The 19,018-nt window shown below is 38.0% G+C and overlaps 2 protein-coding genes across 3 annotated transcripts in view; one reads left to right on the forward strand and one right to left on the reverse strand.

The window, feature by feature from the left end:
* ZC4H2 (zinc finger C4H2-type containing) overlaps positions 1 to 8,015 on the reverse strand; it is a 122,407-nt gene extending 114,392 nt beyond the window's left edge. The window contains exons 1-2 of one of the 2 annotated variants that reach the window (XM_063635301.1): positions 7,928 to 8,012; positions 5,276 to 5,392 (exon numbers count right to left, since the gene is read on the reverse strand). The gene's annotated coding sequence lies outside the window, so the exon portion shown is untranslated. Of the gene's footprint in view, positions 1 to 5,275; positions 5,393 to 7,927 lie in introns of both variants that reach the window. The other variant, XM_055267821.2, reaches the window with a different exon arrangement.
* A 90-nt stretch (positions 8,016 to 8,105) lies between these two features.
* Positions 8,106 to 19,018, forward strand: part of ZC3H12B (zinc finger CCCH-type containing 12B) — a 490,484-nt gene continuing 479,571 nt past the window's right edge. The window contains exon 1 of the mRNA XM_055269215.2: positions 8,106 to 8,567. The gene's annotated coding sequence lies outside the window, so the exon portion shown is untranslated. The remainder of the gene's footprint in view (positions 8,568 to 19,018) is intronic.

Here is a 19,018-nt window from a genome sequence, read left to right on the forward strand (position 1 = left end):
AGAGAATGGTAGGGGATATGGCTGGAAAAGAGACAGATTATGAAAAGTAATATGGAGCTTGAAGTGTAATCAATAAGGAATGGGGAATAGATTTGAAACGTTTTTAAGCAGGGAGAGAATTTGGTAAGGTTTGCATTTTTAGATAACTTATTCAAGAGGCAGTGCAGAAGATGGTTTGGAAGGGAGGTAAGAATGAAGGTAAGGAGCCTGATTAGGAATTTGTTGAAATACTCCCGAAAAAAATTAGGAGGAAATAAATAGATTAAGGGAAAATTGGTGGTGGTGCACGTGTAAAGGAAGGATGAATGAATATGAGAGATATTTAGCAGATAGAATCAGCAAGGCTTATTAACTTAATTAGATGTAGGAGGTTAGAAGAGAGAGTCTGAGGTGACCTTTATGTTTTTGGTTTGGGAGACAAGGTAAAATACACCTACCCAGAGAGGGACAATAGGACTGTTGGGGGCTTGCCAAACTTGGAAGTGCATCCACTCTTGGGATTAGATCACACTTTGCTTTGTTTGGTCTCAGTGAGACAGAAATTTCAGCACACCAAGAGACAGAGCTCAGGCAAAGGGTTTCATGTGTCCTTTATTCACTACTGAATATAATGCCAAATGAGGTCCAGATCAACCTTCTGTTTGAAGTGGGCATCTTCAGTTGTCTGAATTGTCTTGATTCCAGAAGATGACATTCCTCATGCGGGAATTGAAGGCATACTACAAAGGAGATTTTCCTAAAGCAGAGATCTGAGCACCTGGAAGAGCTGAAGAACTACCAAATGGCTATTCCAAGAGGCAGATAAAGTGTTTTTATTCCTCTCTGCCTCCTTTTTCTTTACTTTCAATAGGCAGAAATCTGGGTGAAGTGCAGTTATAATTTCCTTTTGTCCTATTTCAGACACAAAAAAATATATACCTCCCTAATCTATGTATATATATTGATATCTATCTATATATGTCTAGCCAGCTATCTATCTATCTATCTAGCTAGCTGCTACGATCTAGTGGAATTCCCAAAGGGCCTTTAAGAAGAGGATATACAAACTCATCCATTCATTTATTCAACAAAGATTTATTGAGAGCCTACTATGTGGCAGGTACTATTCTAAGCATTAGAGATACAGCAGTGAACAAAGTACGCAAGAATCCCTGTCTTCATGAAGTTTAAATTCTAGTGATTCAACTTATTCTTCCTTGGTCCATATAGGCAGCTTATTTTTCAGGAAAAGTACATAAGTCTTGGCTTGACTCACATAAAATGATCATAATCCAGTCATTTCATCTGTTTCTGTGAGAAGGTGAAATCATTATGTGACAATACCAGGGTCTTCCTTTGGGGATTTTTTTTTTTTTTTTTTTTTGAGACAGTCTTGCTCTGTCGCCCGGGCTGGAGTGCAATAGTGCCATCCCGGGTCACTGCAACCTCTGCCTCCTGGGTTCAAGTGATTCTCATGCCTCAGCCTCCTGAATAGTTGGGACCACAGACGTGAGCCACTATGCCTGGCTAATTTTTGTATTTTTAGTAGAGACAGGGTTTCACCATGTTGGTCAGGCTGGTCTCAAACTCTTATCCACCTGCCTTGGCCTCCCAAAGTGCTGAGATTACAGGCATGAGCCACTGTGCCGGGCCTCTCTTTGGGGCAATTTTTTGGGGAATCTACCCCAACAAAGACAAATAACCCATTAGCATGGGAAAATACATTCAAGCATGGACAGGTTGAATTTGAACTGCTTGGGTGGCATCCAAGTCAGGATGTTGAGTGGACAGTTGGACCTATTTATCTAGATCTCAGGACGGTGGTCTGAGCTAGTAATATGTATTTTAAAGTCATCCATGTGCAGGTAATAGAGCATGGAGAGTAGAACAAAAGAAATAGGCCAAGAGCAGAACTATGGGAGGGGGAAAACTAACGTTTTATGGGTAGGTTGAAGGAGAAGAGTCCATGAAAGTTACATAAATAAAAAACATAAAGAGGAAGGAAAAGAACAGAGAATGTATATCTGGAATCAAGTGGAGCAGAAACTTTCAAGCAGACCCAAATGATCAATACTATCATACGTAGCAGTGAGGTCCAATAACAAACGTACGGAAAAGTAAGCATCCATTGCATAGGGAAATCTGTCAGCAACTGGTGTTCTTAACAAAATCGGTTTTAGTGGAGAGGTAGAGGTTAAATCCCTATTACAGTGGTTGGAAGGTGAACGGGAAGGGAAGAAATAGAGGCAGTGAATGTAAGATAACCACTTTTGAGACCTCTGGGTGAGAAGGAAACATGATAGGGTAACAGGAGACACTTCTAGGAAACTGAAGGAGGCTTCAGGATCACAGGAGAGTATGCCTTTTAATCACTGAGGATGAAACTGACTTTTGTCTTTTGGAGAAAAAAACTGTACTGCTTGTTCAAGAGGGCTGTGATTAAAATCTTTAAGCATTTGTTCCTGCCAAGGTAGTTTTCTTGCATTTTGCTCTCCATTCAGCATGTGTGTGGGTGTGGATGTTTATAAACAAGACTAAGTCTGACTTCATAAGGGCTTTCTAAAACCATTTCTGTCCAAGAGAAAATGACTTTTTGCTTTGATATTAAAAATTCAATGAGTAAAACAAAAGCTAGTCAAATGTGTTAGCAGCATGCAAAACAAAAACTTTAAACTTTATCTCTCACTATACAGTATATTGATTGTCATGTGGAAGTGTGGAATGGAAGAAATGTCGATCCTGTTGTAACTGATTGTGAACACTTTTATGAGCTTTAAAATAAAGTTCATCTTATGGTGTCAAAAAAAAAAGAATGAAGAGTCTTGAGTATGTTTACAGGCTGAGGAGAATAATATAGTTGAGAGGGAGAGTTGTAAGGTACGTGAGATAGATAGAAAAATTGGGTAAGACCTCTGAGGTGCTAGATGAGACAAAGATCAGGAGCTCTAACAGGAGATTTAGTCTGTGTGAGACTGGAGGAATAAGGGTATAATATGGGAGCAGATGCAGATTGTAGGTGAGAAAAATTCCTGTTACCTGCAATTTTTTTAAGGAACATAGGTAATCAAGTCACCAGTTGGGTGGCAGATTTGCTGAGTGAAGGATGAGGTCATCTGTCATAGTGGAGAATGGTTAAAGTTTGGAGAAATAGCTGAGGGGAACTGGAGAAGGACTGACCAAGAAAAAGGATTGCCAAGTAGTTCAGAGATGAGAAACTAAATCTGTGGCAACATCAATTTGCATTAAAAGGTCATAGTGATTTTCTTCAGAGGAGCTTGAATGGAAACAGTGAACAAAAGATGAAGATCTATAGCATACAGACACAAAGGGTTCAAGTGTTTGAAATTCTAGGAATTACTTCAATTCTGGAGACTCTTTATTTTTTTATTTTTCTTTTTTATTTTTTGAGACAGGGTCTGGTTCTCTTGCCCAGGATGGAGTGCAGTAGAGGAACTGCAGTTCACTGCAACCTCTGTCTCCTGGGCTTAAGTCATCCTCCCACCTCAGCCTCCCGAGAGCTGGGACTACAGGCACATGCCACCACACCCAGCTAATTTTTGTATTTTTTTTGTATACACAGGGTTTTGCTACATTGCCCAGGCTGGTCTCGAGCTCAAGCAATCCACCGGCCTTGACCTCCTAAAGTGCTGGGATTACAGGAGTGAGCCACTGTGTCTAGCTGACCCTTTATATTATACGTCAGGATGAACTCATCCAAGAAGCTTTCTCAGAAACTTTACTCAAAGTCTATTTCCAATCTTATACCCTCCCCCAGAAATACATCTGTCAATTTATGATTTCATTTATGTAAATTATTTATTAACTTGTCTTCTGGCATCATTAGATTATAAGCTCTTTGGGGCTGGAGCACTAATATTTGTGCTAGACTCTCTCCTTGACCAAATTTGAGTCAGGCCCTTGTGAGCCTTCTTCTCAACTAAGCTTGGCTTGCTTAGTTCAGTTTTAGCAAGAATCCTGCTGAGTCAGTTTAGTGGAAATCCCCTACCCTTGGTATCTGATCATTCTGGATATCTGATTAGATATCTCATCTCCCACCCCTGATATCTTATTACCCTGGTCTGCCTTTAGCAAGATTTCCATCATGTTGGTTTAGCAAGAATTCCCCTAGACTTAATGTTTCCTCTTAGTAATTTGCCAATAATTGATGCCTCCACTGTGCTCTTTGTTTATAAATTCCCACTTATAAATGTTACTCCCTCCCTTGTTGGACTCTGAGTTGAGCCTCATCTCTCTTCCCTACTGTAAAACTCCATAACAATAATCCTCCTTGAATTAAGTCTTTCTTACCATCTTTAACAAGTACCCTGAAAAAATTTTCTTTAACACCGTATTTAGCCATCAGATATAGACCTTTTCCAAACTTTGGCATGGCATACAAGGCATTTCATAATCTTTGCTCAACCTACTTCTCTATATTCAACTCCATTACAACTTTACATTTCCCAGCCCATAAATACAGATAAAATATGCATAAGTCACACTTTTCTACTTTTGCTGAACACATCATGCACTTTCAAATTTTCTGGGCTTTTGAATATACTTTATCCTTTTCATGGGATATTTTTATCCCCTTTTGGCAAATTCTCACTCATCTGTTGACATCTTCTTCTATGACTTTATTTATTCAAGGAAGACCTACTCTTGATTTACTAGGTGCATCTACTGTGCCAGCACAGAGTTCTGTTTTTGAAGAACTCACTGATTTGTAATTGTAAAGGTAAATGAAGGTGAATAAGGAAAAAAAAGAAATGAAAAGAAGGTGAATAAAGAGAAATATATTATTTTCTCTCCCTTAGCTTCTTAATGTATCTCCTTGGGGGACAGAGTGAAACTTTATCCTTTCTCTAACTTTTGGAATGTAGATAAATCTCTCCAGAGACTACAGAGTCTCAGTCTCCAGTTTTATAATGCACACATATTTCCAAGGTCAAGGTCACATTTCTCTTTGAAATGTAAAGACATGTCTTCAAAGTTAATGTAGGAGCCCATCTCAAGGTGTAACCATTTGTCTTTCAGGAAGACTAGAGGTATCTTTGGGGAGGTAAGAAAAGTTTCATTATTCTGTTGGAAGAATTCAATTAACTAAACAAATAGCTGCCTCAATTCTCAAGTGGACTGTTGCAATATATAAGTTGTGTAGAATTTTATTTTGAATTTGCAGTCTCTTGAAGGCTACTTATATGCATGTACTCTGTTGTGCTTACTCAATAATAAATCAGCTTTCTTTTTTTTCCATATTGATATAGAGAGGTCTGTTTGTTGTAGGAGTTTTTACCTTTCTATCGTAGTAAAGGCAGATGCAGTGATGTGGGCAAAGGAGCTCAGATTTTATCTTGAAACCCCAGGAAAGATACTGAAGGAGTTTAAGTACAGCAGTGACACAGTTCTCTATCTAGAAAGGAACACAGAAGAATTAAAGATGACTAGCAGCATTTTATATATGTATTTCTCTATTCACTGTTAAAAAGATATGTGTGATAGAATGTGATTAGTTCAGTAAGTGAACAGAGAATATAGGTTTTACATGGTAAAATATAGGTTTTAGAAGATATAAGCAAATTTTGTAAAAAGTCTGTCCCTGTGACTTACTGATGGTCATTAGAAAAGGCTGAACACTAGGGAATTGTTTTCCTTTGAACCTGAAAGGCAAGTCTGTTCCATACGGAAGGAAAGGTATGAGCTGTGTGAGAACTCTATCCAAGCTCATTTCCACAGTCATAATTGTAATATATATTCCCTGTGTTATGGTCTTCCACATTGGTTACAGCTTGTTGATGATCTCCAATCTGATACTTCTATTTAATTAGTTCTAGAGTGATTCACTCTTTTTCGCCCTTCCAATTTTTCTTCTCTTTCTTCAGTACTTTTTGGCTGGTTTGTATAAAGTTTCATTTTAGTTTGACAGTCCATTTGAGCTCCCCTCTAATGTTTCTTCTCTCTTTCTTTCTTTCTTTCTCTTTCTCTTTCTTTCTTTCTTTCTTTCTTTCTTTCTTTCTTTCTTTCTTTCTCTCTCTCTCTCTCTTTCTTTCTTTCTTTCTTTCTTCTTTCTGTCTGTCTTTCTGTCTTTCTTGTCTTTCTTTTCTTTCTTTCTTTTTTTTGGGGGACGGAGTCTCGTTGTGTCACCCAGATGGAGTGCAATGGTGCCATCTCGGCTCACTGCAACCTCTACCTCCCAGGTTCAAGTGATTCTACTGCCTCCACCTCCCAAGTAGCTGGGATTACAGGCAAGTGACACCACGCCTGGCTAATTTTTGTATTTTTAGTAGAGGAGGGATTTCGCCATGTTGGCCAGGCTAGTCTTGAACTCCTGACATCAGGTGATCTGCCCACCTCGGCCTCCCAAAGTGTTGGGATTAAGGCGTGAGCCACCACGCCTGGCCCTCCACTAATGTTTCACTGGCACTTATTATAGGGCTTCTTAAAGTTCTTACACATGGCATAGCTATTTTTACACTTTCTAAAATGTTTAAATATTTTATTAAATAAACATCCAGCAGGGCACATTTTGTAAATATGTTTATACATTGCATTAAGTTTAATACAGAACCTCTAAACCTAATTTCAAAAAGATCAAGTAAATAAGCCCCTAGAATATCACACAAGTTTGTACATAGCCATTGCCTACATGTCAATTCTCAGTGTCAATATTTTAAAATTAAAAAGTGTAGTTTTGGAAGAATCACTGGATATTTACATGTTAATTAACTGGAGGGTTTATGCAGATTTCTTACCCAGGTGAACCTTTGGGAAATATGTCTAAGCACTTTATAGATCTAGATGTGTCTCAGAAAAGGTAAAAACTGGTCTGTGGCTGGGTGCCTAAGGGGGCGTGGAAGGAGCTAGGGCTAGAAAAATAGAGGCAAGATCTTAGAGGACTTTGAATATTAAGCTAGGGAATCTGTATTTTCTCCTTTATTATAGATAATGAATCTATTGAAAAATAACTCCAATTTTTACTAAGTGCTTACTCTGAGCCACAGTCAGTTATGTATGTTAAGTGCTTTACATTCACTTTTCCATTTAATCCTCATAACTACTCTATAGGTATTATAATTATCCCCATTTTACTGATAAGGAAACAGATTTAGACAGGTTAAGAATGTTAGCTCAGGCCAGGCGCGGTGGCTCACGCCTGTAATCCCAGCTCTTTGGGAGGCAGAGGTGGGTGGATCACTTGAGGTCAGGAGTTCAAGACCGGCCTGGCCAACATGGTGAAACCCCGTCTCTACTAAAAATACAAAAATTAGCCAGGCATGGTGGCTTGCACCTGTAGTCTCAGCTACTTGGGAGGCTGAAGCAGGAGAATTGCTTGAACCCAGGAGGAAGAGGTTGCAGTTAGCTGAGATGGCGCCACTGCACTCCAGCCTGGACGACAGAGTGAGACTCTGTCAAAAAAAAAAAAAAAAAAAGGTCCTAGCTGAAGGAAACAGAGCTACTTGGTGGTGGAGCAGAAATTCAAATTTGGCTGTAATTTCAAAGCCCATTCTCTAAGCCAGAAGGAAGTGAGATTAGATTTTCATTTGATCACTGTTAGAAGTATGAGAACAAATTGAAGAAAGACAAGTCTAAAGGCAAAGAAAACAGAGAGTATGCTGTTGCAGTAGTCAAGAATTGTTAGGCCCTATTAAGGGAGGTGACCCTTAACCACCTGAGTTATGCAGATGAGTGACATAGTCAGAGAAGTTATTTAGAAAATTACCCTGGCAGCCCTTGTGAAGGATGAATTGGAGGAGCCAAGACAAATAAGTAGGCAAATAAAATAACAACAAATAAAAGACAAAAGGCAGTGAGACAAGTAGTGAGATTGTTGGGACTGTCACTCTAAACCGCAGAGGTGCCTGTCGAGGGGCTGGGAGACGGTCGTATCCCAAGTCCTCGGGCCTCTGGAATTGCAGAGCATCCTGGACCTCTCCTCACCCACCCTTACCTTCACGTCGCTCCTTCTAGGCCTTAGGAAGTGGGGTTTTGAGCACTTTCTAGGTCGCAGGCCTGCTGGTCTCAGCTCCGACAGCGGCGCCAGCGGTGGCAGCAGTCGCCGACAGGGGTGGGGCGCATGCGCACAGTTGCTAGGCAACGGCGGTCGGGCGCCGCGGCGATAACCGCGCCGGGCTGTGTGTGTAGGCAGCGGCGCCAGAGGAGGAGAAGCAGGAGGATGCAGCTGCGACCGCGGCCCCAAGAGGGAGCCGCCGCTGCTCTGTGGCCAGGGGGGCCCAGGGACTGGAATCTGGCCTGGGGGTCGCGTCGCTGAGGGGACTGGTAACGGCGGTCCCTCCAGAGGCTCAGGCCTAGTACCCCAGGAGGGTCTGGGCCGCTGGGCGAGCCCCTTCCCCCCATCGCCTCCCCTCGTCCCTCCACGTCGATGGTGGTGAAGTTGGCGGCGCCACGGAGCGCAAGGCACCAAGCTGTCTCCCTTGCACCCAGCTCCTCTCTGGCCCCGGCTGTTGGACACCTGCGCCGCCGCCTTCTCTCGCCCGCCGAGCCCACCCCCGGCGGCGGGCGGGGGAGGGGCTCCCCCCTGCAGGGGCTGCGTCGAGCAGGGCGACGACGGGGACCATAGGAGAGTAGGGGTGAGTAGTGGCACCGCACTCGCTCGGTTCTAGGGCGCCTTTCCGGCCTCCGGGGCCCCGGGAGGGAGCGAATCGCTGCTTTCTCCTGCAGAAGCTTCTGACGCCTCTCCCGCATCTGCTTGCGGCTCTCTGTTCCCTTCGAGGTAGTTTTCCTTCTCGTAGCCACCACTTTTTGGTCTCAACCCTGGCGTCCAGGAATGCGGGGTGGGTACTTAAGGCCTGGCTTTGCTTCTTAGATGCCATAGATGCTGATAATTCTACGTACAGTCACGCAGCCTGGTTCCTGATTCGTGGACAGACTCTCCCAGTACCGTGCTCGCCCCTTTCCCCTCGCTCTGGCTCTGGCTCTGGCTCTCGCTCTCAAGAGGCTCAGCCTGACCGCGGGCTTCTCAGGAGCCCATTCCCCGGGCTGCTGTCGCTCCATGCCTCAAGGCTTGAACACATAGCTGGAGTGGCCCCTTACTTTTCAGTGTTGTTGCTACTCGTGTGCTGAGAGCTCCCGAAAGCCTTGTGCCTGGTTTCTGACTCCTGACATGTACGTTAGGAAGATAGTACTTATAATAAAAATAATAAAACAAACACACACTCCACTTGACTTCTAAAGTGCCATCAAACTTGAGAAGTAGGCAGAATGGCTGATTGATAATAGGGGAAACTGGTTTTACAAACTACTTTTCATCCAGAATGGCATACCTCTTTTTTATTATAAATACGATGATGAAACCTAAAATATCCCCAATAAAAGCAAGGATGGGTTGTGATATATCTGTTCTTCCTGAGGTAGCCTGCAGTTGAAGATAGTCGGTTCCAGAAAACATTGGCATGAGGCACCAGAAGTGATATTCTGGACAAGGTGATTAGATGAGGTTCTAAAGTTGTGAGGTGCTTTTTTGAAAATTAGCAACATTATCTTTGATGAATGAAGTTGTTTTCTTAAAAGTAAATGGTTGAAAAAACTTAGTTCACAGATGACACCTATCAAAAGCATACTGAATTTAGATTAGCAATTTTGATTGTAAGATAGTTCTGTGAGCAGACAATAAAAGATGGGTTCTTTTCCCTCCCTATTGGTTTTTAAGCCATTTCAGGTTTCTTTTATCTGATAAGACGTGGCGAGAGAGAAGCATAATAATGGAAAAGCTAAATTTTCTTTTTTTTGTAAATGCTTTTGAGCTAAAGATTTTTTAAAAGGATATATAGATGCCATTTATGATTAAATTTATTGGGTGAATCTGTCAAGACCGCAGACTTTGTTAGTTTGGAGTAAAATGCTTTGCTTTGGGAGCTTTCATGTTGCTTGAGGTTCTTTGGGGGTATAGTTTAAATTAAAGCGCGATATAATTCTAGTACCACTGCAAAATAATCTCGGACCTCAGAGAGTATTGTTTGTTTTGTGCGTTAGCAAGCTGACATGCTTCTAGCAAGCTGACATGCTTCTAGTTGCTAGATTCCAAAGGTAATTTTTTTTGTTGTTTTGGAAAAGCTTTTGATGAATTTAAGTCTGAATTATTTGAAATAATAGTGTATCATATGAATACTTGCTTTTCACCTTCACATACTTAGAGAACCTTGCAGTAGTTTGAATCCAATCTAGTATTCCATTGAAATGAGTATGACTATGAAGATGCCGCATACTCTAAGAGCATTTACCTAGGGTGTCATAATCACATTATAAAATAAAATTGATGGCTTATTTTGCAAATGCTATCAAAGCACTTGATCAGTGAACTCCGGAATGAAGTTTTTTTTTTTTTTTAAAGTGACTTTCAACAAGTTTTTGTTTTCTAGCTTCTAATGAATGCCTACTACTATACCAGGTATTGTGGAGAATAGAACAGAAACAGCAATTTACCAGTTGGGTAAATTGCTTACCCAATGGTAAACTACCGATGGGTAAATTGTTTAACCATTGGAAAAAGGAAAATACATATATGAGATATCATGGTCAACAATTGGAACAGTCATATTGAATAAGGACTAAAAGAGTTAAGAGTAAAGGGATATTACTATAGGCTGGATTTTTCTGAGAAAGCTTTGTAGAGAAAGTCATACTTGATTTGGCTCTTAATAGAAGTATAAGCTGTCTTAGAAGGTGGAAGAGTTCAGCATAGCATGAGCTAAGGCACTTGATTTTCTAATCCTTTTGCATATTTTCTCCTAGATAAACCTAAAGGAGAAGCGGACTGTCAGTGGCAATTAACTTCTTTGTAGTGGGAATAATTTTCTGTGATAAACTACATATTAAATTAACAAATTAAATATAATTTCACAGATATACATGCTATAGAAATCAGACTTTAAAATAATCATCCTATTTCCTGAGGCAAGTGAGAATGTTTTCTAAGCAGATACGGGTAGAGTGTTAAGCACGTTTTTGTAACCTGTAAATTTTTTTTACTGTCTACTGAGACAGTTATATTCTAAGTGTTTCATACAACACTGGTCTGATAGTACATTAGATTATTAATATGCTCCAAAGACTATTTCTTGATAAAATAAATTAGGGAAATTTTATAAGCAACATTCATTTTGATTCATTAGTATATGATAACTTAATTTTTAGTACTACATTTAGTACTGCTATTGCTACCATTTTCTGAAAACAAAGGGAGGGGTATGTCAGAGTCCCACAAATTCATATCTGTCAAAGTTCTAATATCATGTTATTAATGTATGTATTAATAATTGACAACTAGCATCAGTGTTTAAACTGCAGTTACAAACCTCTGCAAAGCTTATTTTGGTACATTTCTAACAACCTTCTGCTATATTGAAAATTAGTCAGATGACTAATTGTCTCCTAGGTTTTAGTTAGCCATTGTAAGTTGACATTTACACAGAAAAATAACAAGGTATGGAGTTATTCCATTCATAGAGAGGTATGTCTCCTAACAGAAATTCACATATTAGAATTCCAAATATAAAGAATTCACAGATTTACTCTGAGGAACAATATACTCAAACTTGAAATTTTTGAGGCTTTATACACCTTCTGTACCTTTTTTTTTTGGTATCTTTTGCTGCCAGCAGTAGTCTTCTTTGATTAAAGTTAACTTTAATTCACAGTAGCTAATAGTTTCTAGGCTCAACAAATATAATTGTTATTTTGAACATCCTCTGCTTAGCACATCAGCTATTAAATAAACAAGTTATTAGAGAACAGAATGCCCTATCTGGACACAGTCAGCAAATAGCTATGATTATTGTTGGAAATTAACCAGTTAACAGATAACAAAATATATGCAAAAGGCATTGGAGTAAATCATTTTTGCTAATTAAGTATTGTACATTTCTGGTCTTATGACAGTATCAAAGGGATGATCTTTGGAAAGAGGAGGCAAACTGCCAAGAAAATTAAAATTACCTCGTATGTCAAATTGTAAGTACTGTGGCGATTTAAGGCAGGTACCTATGTTAGTTAGATTGCTAAACCTCAGTGGTGGCAGCATGTAAAATACGGTAAAGAACTGTCAGTTTCTGTTAAGTAACATAGGGTCATTCTCAATATTTTTACCTAATGACTGAGTCTGGAGGTAGGACAATATTACATTGAGTACCACTGATGCATCTATAAGTTATAATTTTCCTTAAATACGTAGTTTTAAAAGAATTATCATATTCTAAAGTATGATCTTTATTATATCATTGGACTAAAATTTTTTCCCAGCTGAGCACAGATCTCTCAATTGTATTATGGAAGTTTATGAGATAAATGTCTTTTTCCCAGCGATTCTTTTTAAGAGCAAGTTTTCCTGGAACATAACATTTTTTACTAAGTGAAAGATACCTATAGCCAATTCAATGTGGGAAAAAAAAAAGTGGAGACTAGCATTCCTTCTTAAAGTGTGGTATCCACAAAGAAAATAAAACAAACACCTTCATATATAAGTTATAAACTAATATCCACAGGAGCTGTCTCATACACCGTTATCATTCTCTCAATATCATATCTTATGAATTGTTAATCCCTTTTAGACTCTTGGTATCCAAAAGTTCCCTTGTAGTCTGACTCATTCATATTTTCCTATTGACAAGTGCACCACTGGGATTTGACAGGGAGATTAACTTTGTTACTGATAGTATTCTACTGTAATAAGTTTTTTGTAACAATTTTTAAAATGCAATAAATATTAACTGAAACCTGAAATTGAATTTTGACATGATTAATAATGTGAAAATGGATATATTTCTAAAATAATATTCACTTAAAGCCATTGTACAGTTTTATTATCACTGTAACCTTTCACAGCCTTGAATTACATAGCTCCTCATTATGCTCACTTTCTGTACCTCACTTCTACTTTTCCTAACTACTGTGTATATCGATTTGTTCTCACTGTCACTCTTCAGCTGCTTCTTTGGCCTTTAGTTTCACAAAAGATATCTTTTTATAAAGTTATTTAGGAAAGATTTTCTGTGATTGTCTAAAAAGCCAAACCCATACTGGATAAACTGCATTTAAAACTGGGTGATTAGACTGGAAGTGGTATTGAGTGGAAGAATTGTCCAGGTTCTTTTAAAATACTGTGACTAAATCAGGCAATTTTTGAGTCACTAGGTTTTTATTTCAAAAATAATTTATTTTCTTTACCCTAGGAAGTAAAAAGTCAGAAGGGGTTGAGTCCTTCTGGAATAACAGTAGGGATCCTTTCATTTGGATTGTTTCAGATTTCCTCATTGCGTTTTTACCATCTAAACTTTATGTAGTTATACTTAGGAACTTTTTCATTTTAGAATTAAGAGGAATATCTTCTCTGTTCTTCCAGGCTGTCTTATTACTACTGCTTTGTATTTATATAGCATCTTTCATCAGATGAATTCAAATAGTTATTTTTATATTATGTGACATTTCTTACCATCTTTTTGGAATTAATTTAATTTTTCTTTCAAATTGAATACTAGTTGACATATGGGGGGTGTGACATAAGTAATAAATTTGGTTCCACAGGTCATATATAAGCCAGTCTCATTACTTTTAAGTTGCTCCTTGCCCTTTTCAGGGCTGGGTATATATTATATACTAATATATGTAATGGTTCTTGCTGAGTTTAATCTCTAAATGTGCACATAGATCCTTATATTCTGTTTCTCTTCCTGCATACTTTTAGGACTATCATTATTAACTGGTTTTTTTGGCTTATTATCAATAGATTTAATCTTGGATTACATAGTTGTTGCTGCCAAATTGGTTCAGATACCTGTGAGTCTGTAGAAACAAGGAAAAAAAATAGAGAAAAATGAGTCTTAGATTTTATATGTTTCAAATTTTTCTTAATTTGCAATAATTTAGGAAAAAGAAGTCTAAAATGGGTGAAGTTTTGAATTTTAGAATTTTTTTATGAACTGCAGTTTTTACAGTTTTCTTGTACATATATTAACCAGGATTAGGACAAGATCCCTTAGGGATCTTGATTTAATAAATATATGAGAATGATTTATTGTTAGTGTGTCAATGGATTATATGTAAAGAGATATTTCTAAAGTACTTAAAGTTGCTTGGAAGCATTGTTTAATTTTTTTGTTTTGTTTTGGGAAGGGGGCGTTGAGACAGTGTGTCACTCTGTTCCCCAGGCTAGAGTGCAGTGCCATGATCTCGGCTCACTGCAACTTCCACCTCCCTGGCTCAAGTGATCCTCCCACCTCAGCCTCCTGAGCAGCTGCAGCTACAGGTGTGAGCCACCACGCCCAGCTAGTTTTTCTGTTTTCAGTAGAGACTGGGTTTCACCATTTTGCCTAGGCCGGTTTTGAACTCCTGAGCTCAAGTGATCCACCCACCTCGGCCTCCAAAAGTGCTGGGATTACAGGCGTGAGCCATCGTGCCCAGCCACATTTGTTCTTTTAAGTAGTTTTAATATCCTTTCTACTATCTTTTTTTAAATTTGTTCGGCAAACTCTTTATTCAAAAATAACCCTAAAGTCACTTTAATTTCAGCTTCTTTCTGAATTATTACAAATTCTGAATCAGTGGGGTCCAAATTACAGTACAACAAAATTTCATTAATTCAGGCCCCACTAACCAAGAACTTGTTATAGGCTAGATATGTATAGTAGTTGTGCTAAAAATGAATTACACTCTACAGGAGAAGCAGCCAGAGTCCTACCAGAGGTTAGGCAGTATTGGAGCTTCTTTACTGGGTATCTGCATATGATACTGAATTAAAATAAGTTATAAGAAGGGAGGAACATCTAGGTTTTGTGTATTTAAAAAATCTTCTAAGTGCTCTATTACTAATCAGAGCCATTAATTGTGTTGGGCCGTTTACAAGAAAAGGGATTTGAACATCACTTAGTGTAAGCAAAATTGAGGCAGGTTATGGTAAACTGCTTTCAGATGTTTTAAAAACTGTAGTAGCAATGTTATCTGCATGTAAATTCTGTGGACTTACAAACTCTTCCTATCAATTAATCAGAGTAAGAAAGTAAAGTGTGCATTAAAAGTTACACTTAGTAGTCTTTGTATGTTGATGGTGTTGCTGCAGCTCTAAAAGTAGTAAAACTTCAGGACTTTCTTCTTCCCCAGTTCTGAAATAATAATCATATAATGAGTGCATGCATATTGGTACTGATTTGTTCTATTTTTGTTATGATGCAAGAAGCACTAAAATCCAGCATTTCTGATGTTCTGAGATGAAATTCTTCTGACAATAAGCTGGAACTTCCGGTCTGGCTAACTTGTTAAAGTTACAAGGTCAACTTGTTAAAGACTTGAACTAGGGTGAAGCTGTCCATAGAGCACAACTACACCTAATACTAGAGTTGCTAGAGGCATGTTATTTACTACTTATGCTCTTTTAAGAGGGGAAAAAAAGCTAGTTCTTTGCTTCATGCCTTTCGCAGTAATGATAATTTGCCTCTATTGTGTAACTCATTGCTCTTTACTTACAGATTTTAGATCTTAAAAGTAAGAGCAAGGGAAGGAATAGTACACAGGTTATTGGTTTGACTAGAATAAAAACTTAGCTGTTTGGAAAACTAATTATAATTTTCTCCGTCTCCCATTCCCTTTTCCATTCCTATGACGTGTGAAAAAACTTGGCACTTTGTGTATTTATGGATGAGAGGAAAAGAGACTGAGTATTCATTTAACAGTTTTCTCACAGCTGAACACCTGAACACTGAATGCAGAATAGGAATTAGTGAAATCTATTTGATTCTTAGTAATCTGTGCTAACAGGGGAGTATAAGCTTAGAAAAAAAAATAAAAACTTTTGATTTTGAAAGATAATTTTATATTTACATTTGAATACAAATGTTTCTAATCTAGATAGCCATGAAACTCAGTTAACTAAAGGCTATGGAATATAATAACTTGGCTCATGAATTTTCTAATTACTAAGGATTAATTTAAGTATGTAATGAAACTGAAGCAGAAATGCTTTACGTAAGATGTCCAAAATTTTAGGTTGTACTTTACACATAATTTGTTTGTGAACCACTTACCCAGTTGTGTCTCGATTAAGGATTTTTGGTTGTACATAATCAAGGTGTACTTCAAACTAGCTTAAAGAAGAAAAGAGTATAAGAGGAAAAAGAAAGTGCAGAAAGTGTAGTCTAGGTGCATGAGAAACTTCAACTAGGTTGACAAGCTGTCCATAGCTAAGGGAATTTTCCTCCCTCTTTCTCTTCTCCTTCACCACCCCTGGGGCTATAGGGTCTTCTGTTTATCTTTGTTTCTTTCAGTGTATCTACTTCATTATTCTCACTTCCTCAGCACACAGCCAAACCTGGTTTATTCAAGAAATCCCAAGTGTACATATTCTAAATTCAGGCAATCAGAAGAGACTCAGTATCTATGAATTCCAGTTCCCAATTCTGATTGACATAGGTTGGGCTATATGTCCAGCCAGGATCTGATTATCCATGGCTAGAGGGGCAAGATCATGTCATATAAATATGGTTATTAGGCCCCAACCCTAAGTGAGGGGACATACAATTCCCAGAGAAGGGAAGATTGTGGGCTAAACAGAATCTCAAGTAGTGTCTACCATGAAGTATAAACTGTGGTGCATGGAATAAACTATATGAAGACACATGTATGTTTCTTAAAAAAAAAGCAAAATGGAGCACATTTGCCATATGTTTATCTTCATTCATAGAACAATAATGAACATTAGAGATCATATTATCTACCCTCCTCATTTTAAGGAGAAGCAAATTGAGGCCCAGAGATAATTAATAAAAATATGAAAACTTATCTAAGGTTTTTATATATAAATTTCTATATATAATTATATAAATTAATACAAAATATTAATAGAAAAGCTGTGACTGTAATCTGAACCTTGTGGTTTCTAGTTTTTCCTAGATACTAGCGTCCCATTAACCAGAGTATCTGATAAAATGTTAACACACTTTAAAAGAAGTCTTATAAAATATGCAGCAATGTTTGATAGATATTTTTGTCTAAGCAAAGTAAATAAAGAGGTAAAGCAAAACAATTTCCCCATGTCAATACAGTGAAACCGAAATAATATCAGAAGCCCATAGGTAATATCTGATTTTTTCAAAAATAAAATCTTAAAAGATATAAAAAAACAAAAGATTTGAAGAACAAATAATTAATTTGATTATATAATATAAAGTTGCTACACTTAAAGAAGCAATTATATAAATATATCTTGGCTACTGGGAAACCTAGATTGTAATCAAATTAGTTTTTTCCTTTTGATCTATACATTCATTCAACACTTATTGAGCGTTGCTACATGCACAGCCCTGTTTTAGGCACTAGGGATACAGTGGTAAACAGAACAAAGACCCTACACTCACGAAGTTTGCAATCTAGAGGATGATACAGACAGTGAATAAACAAATAATACGTAATATATAACATCAGATAATGATAAGAGCTATAAGGCTGATAAAACAAGATAAGGGTATAAGGAGCAATAGATGATACTATTCTAGATACAGTGGTCAAGAAAGGGTATCTGGTGGGGTGACATTAAGCAAAGACCTGAATGAAGCAAGGGCGTAGGACATGTGAATATCTGGAGGAAGAACATTTCAGGCATAAAGAATAGAATATGCAAAGGCCCTGAGGTGGGAGCCTGCTTGGTATGTTCAATGAATAGCAAGGAGGTTAATGTATCCAGAATGTAGAGAGTGAGTGAGACAGTGGGAGAAAATAAGGCCAGAGATGTATTCAGAGGCCAAAACATACAGACTTTTGTAGGACAAAATAGGAATTTGGGATTTTATTCTATATGATGGGAAGGCATTGAAAAATTGAGAGACGGTGATTTGATTTGATTTATATGTAAAGAGAGAATATTAACTTGATTTGATTTATATGTAAAGAGAATATTCTGACTTCCCCACAGAAAGAGCAAGAGGATAAGCAGGGAGACCAGTTAAAGAGGATGTTACAGTAACCCAGGTGAGAGAAAATGGTTGGATTAGGGTAGTAGTACTGGGGAAAGTGAAAATTAGTCAAATTATGAGGATATAGACACACACACACACACACACACACACAAATACATATGTACAGTCACACCTCAGATATTGCAGGTTCAGTTTCAGATGACCACAATAAAGTGAATATCACAATAAAGCGAGTCATACACATTTTCGGTTTCCTAGTACATATAAAAGTTATATTTATGGCCAGGAGTGGTGGCTCACACCTGTAATTCCAGCACTTTGGGAAGCTGAGGTGGGAGGATTGCTTGAGCTCAGGAGTTTGATACCAGGGTGGGCAACATAGCAAGACCTCATCCCTACTTAAAAAAAAAAGTTATGTTTATACTATACATCAGTCTCTGAAGTGTGCAACAGCTCTATGTCTAAAAAATCTTAATTCTTTTAATTAAGAAATACTTTATTACTAAATAAAATGCCAAGAATCACTTCAGCTGACAGTGAGTTGTAATCCTTTTGCTGGTGGAGGATTTTTCCTTGATGTAGATAGCTGCTGACTGATCAGGGTGGTGGTTCTTTAAGGTGGGAGTGGCTACATCATTTTCTTAAAATAAGACAAAAAAGGAAGTTTGTTGCATCAATAGACTTTTTCTTTCACAAGAAGTTTATCTGTAGCATGTGATGCTGCTTGACAACATTTTACCCACTGTAGAACTTCTTTCAAAATTAGAGTCAGTCCTATCAAATCCTGCTGCTACTTTATCAGCCAAGTTTATGTAATATTCTTAATTTTTTGTAGTTGCTTCCATAGTGTTCCTAGCATTTTCTCCAGCAGTAGATTCCATCTCAAGGAACCACTTTTTTTCCTCATTCATAAGAAGCAACTCCTCATCCATTATCGTTTTATCATGAGATTGAAGCAATTCAATTACACCTTCTGTCTCCCCTTCTGATTCTAGTTCTTTTGCTATTTCTACCAACTCTAGTTACTTATTCTGGTGTAGTCTTGGACCTGTCAGAATAATCCATGGGGACTGGAATCCACTTCTTTCAAATTCCTGTTAATGTTGATATTTTGAACTCCTTCC

Source organism: Symphalangus syndactylus, chromosome X, assembly GCF_028878055.3.
Source record: "Symphalangus syndactylus isolate Jambi chromosome X, NHGRI_mSymSyn1-v2.1_pri, whole genome shotgun sequence".
Lineage (NCBI taxonomy): Eukaryota > Metazoa > Chordata > Mammalia > Primates > Hylobatidae > Symphalangus > Symphalangus syndactylus.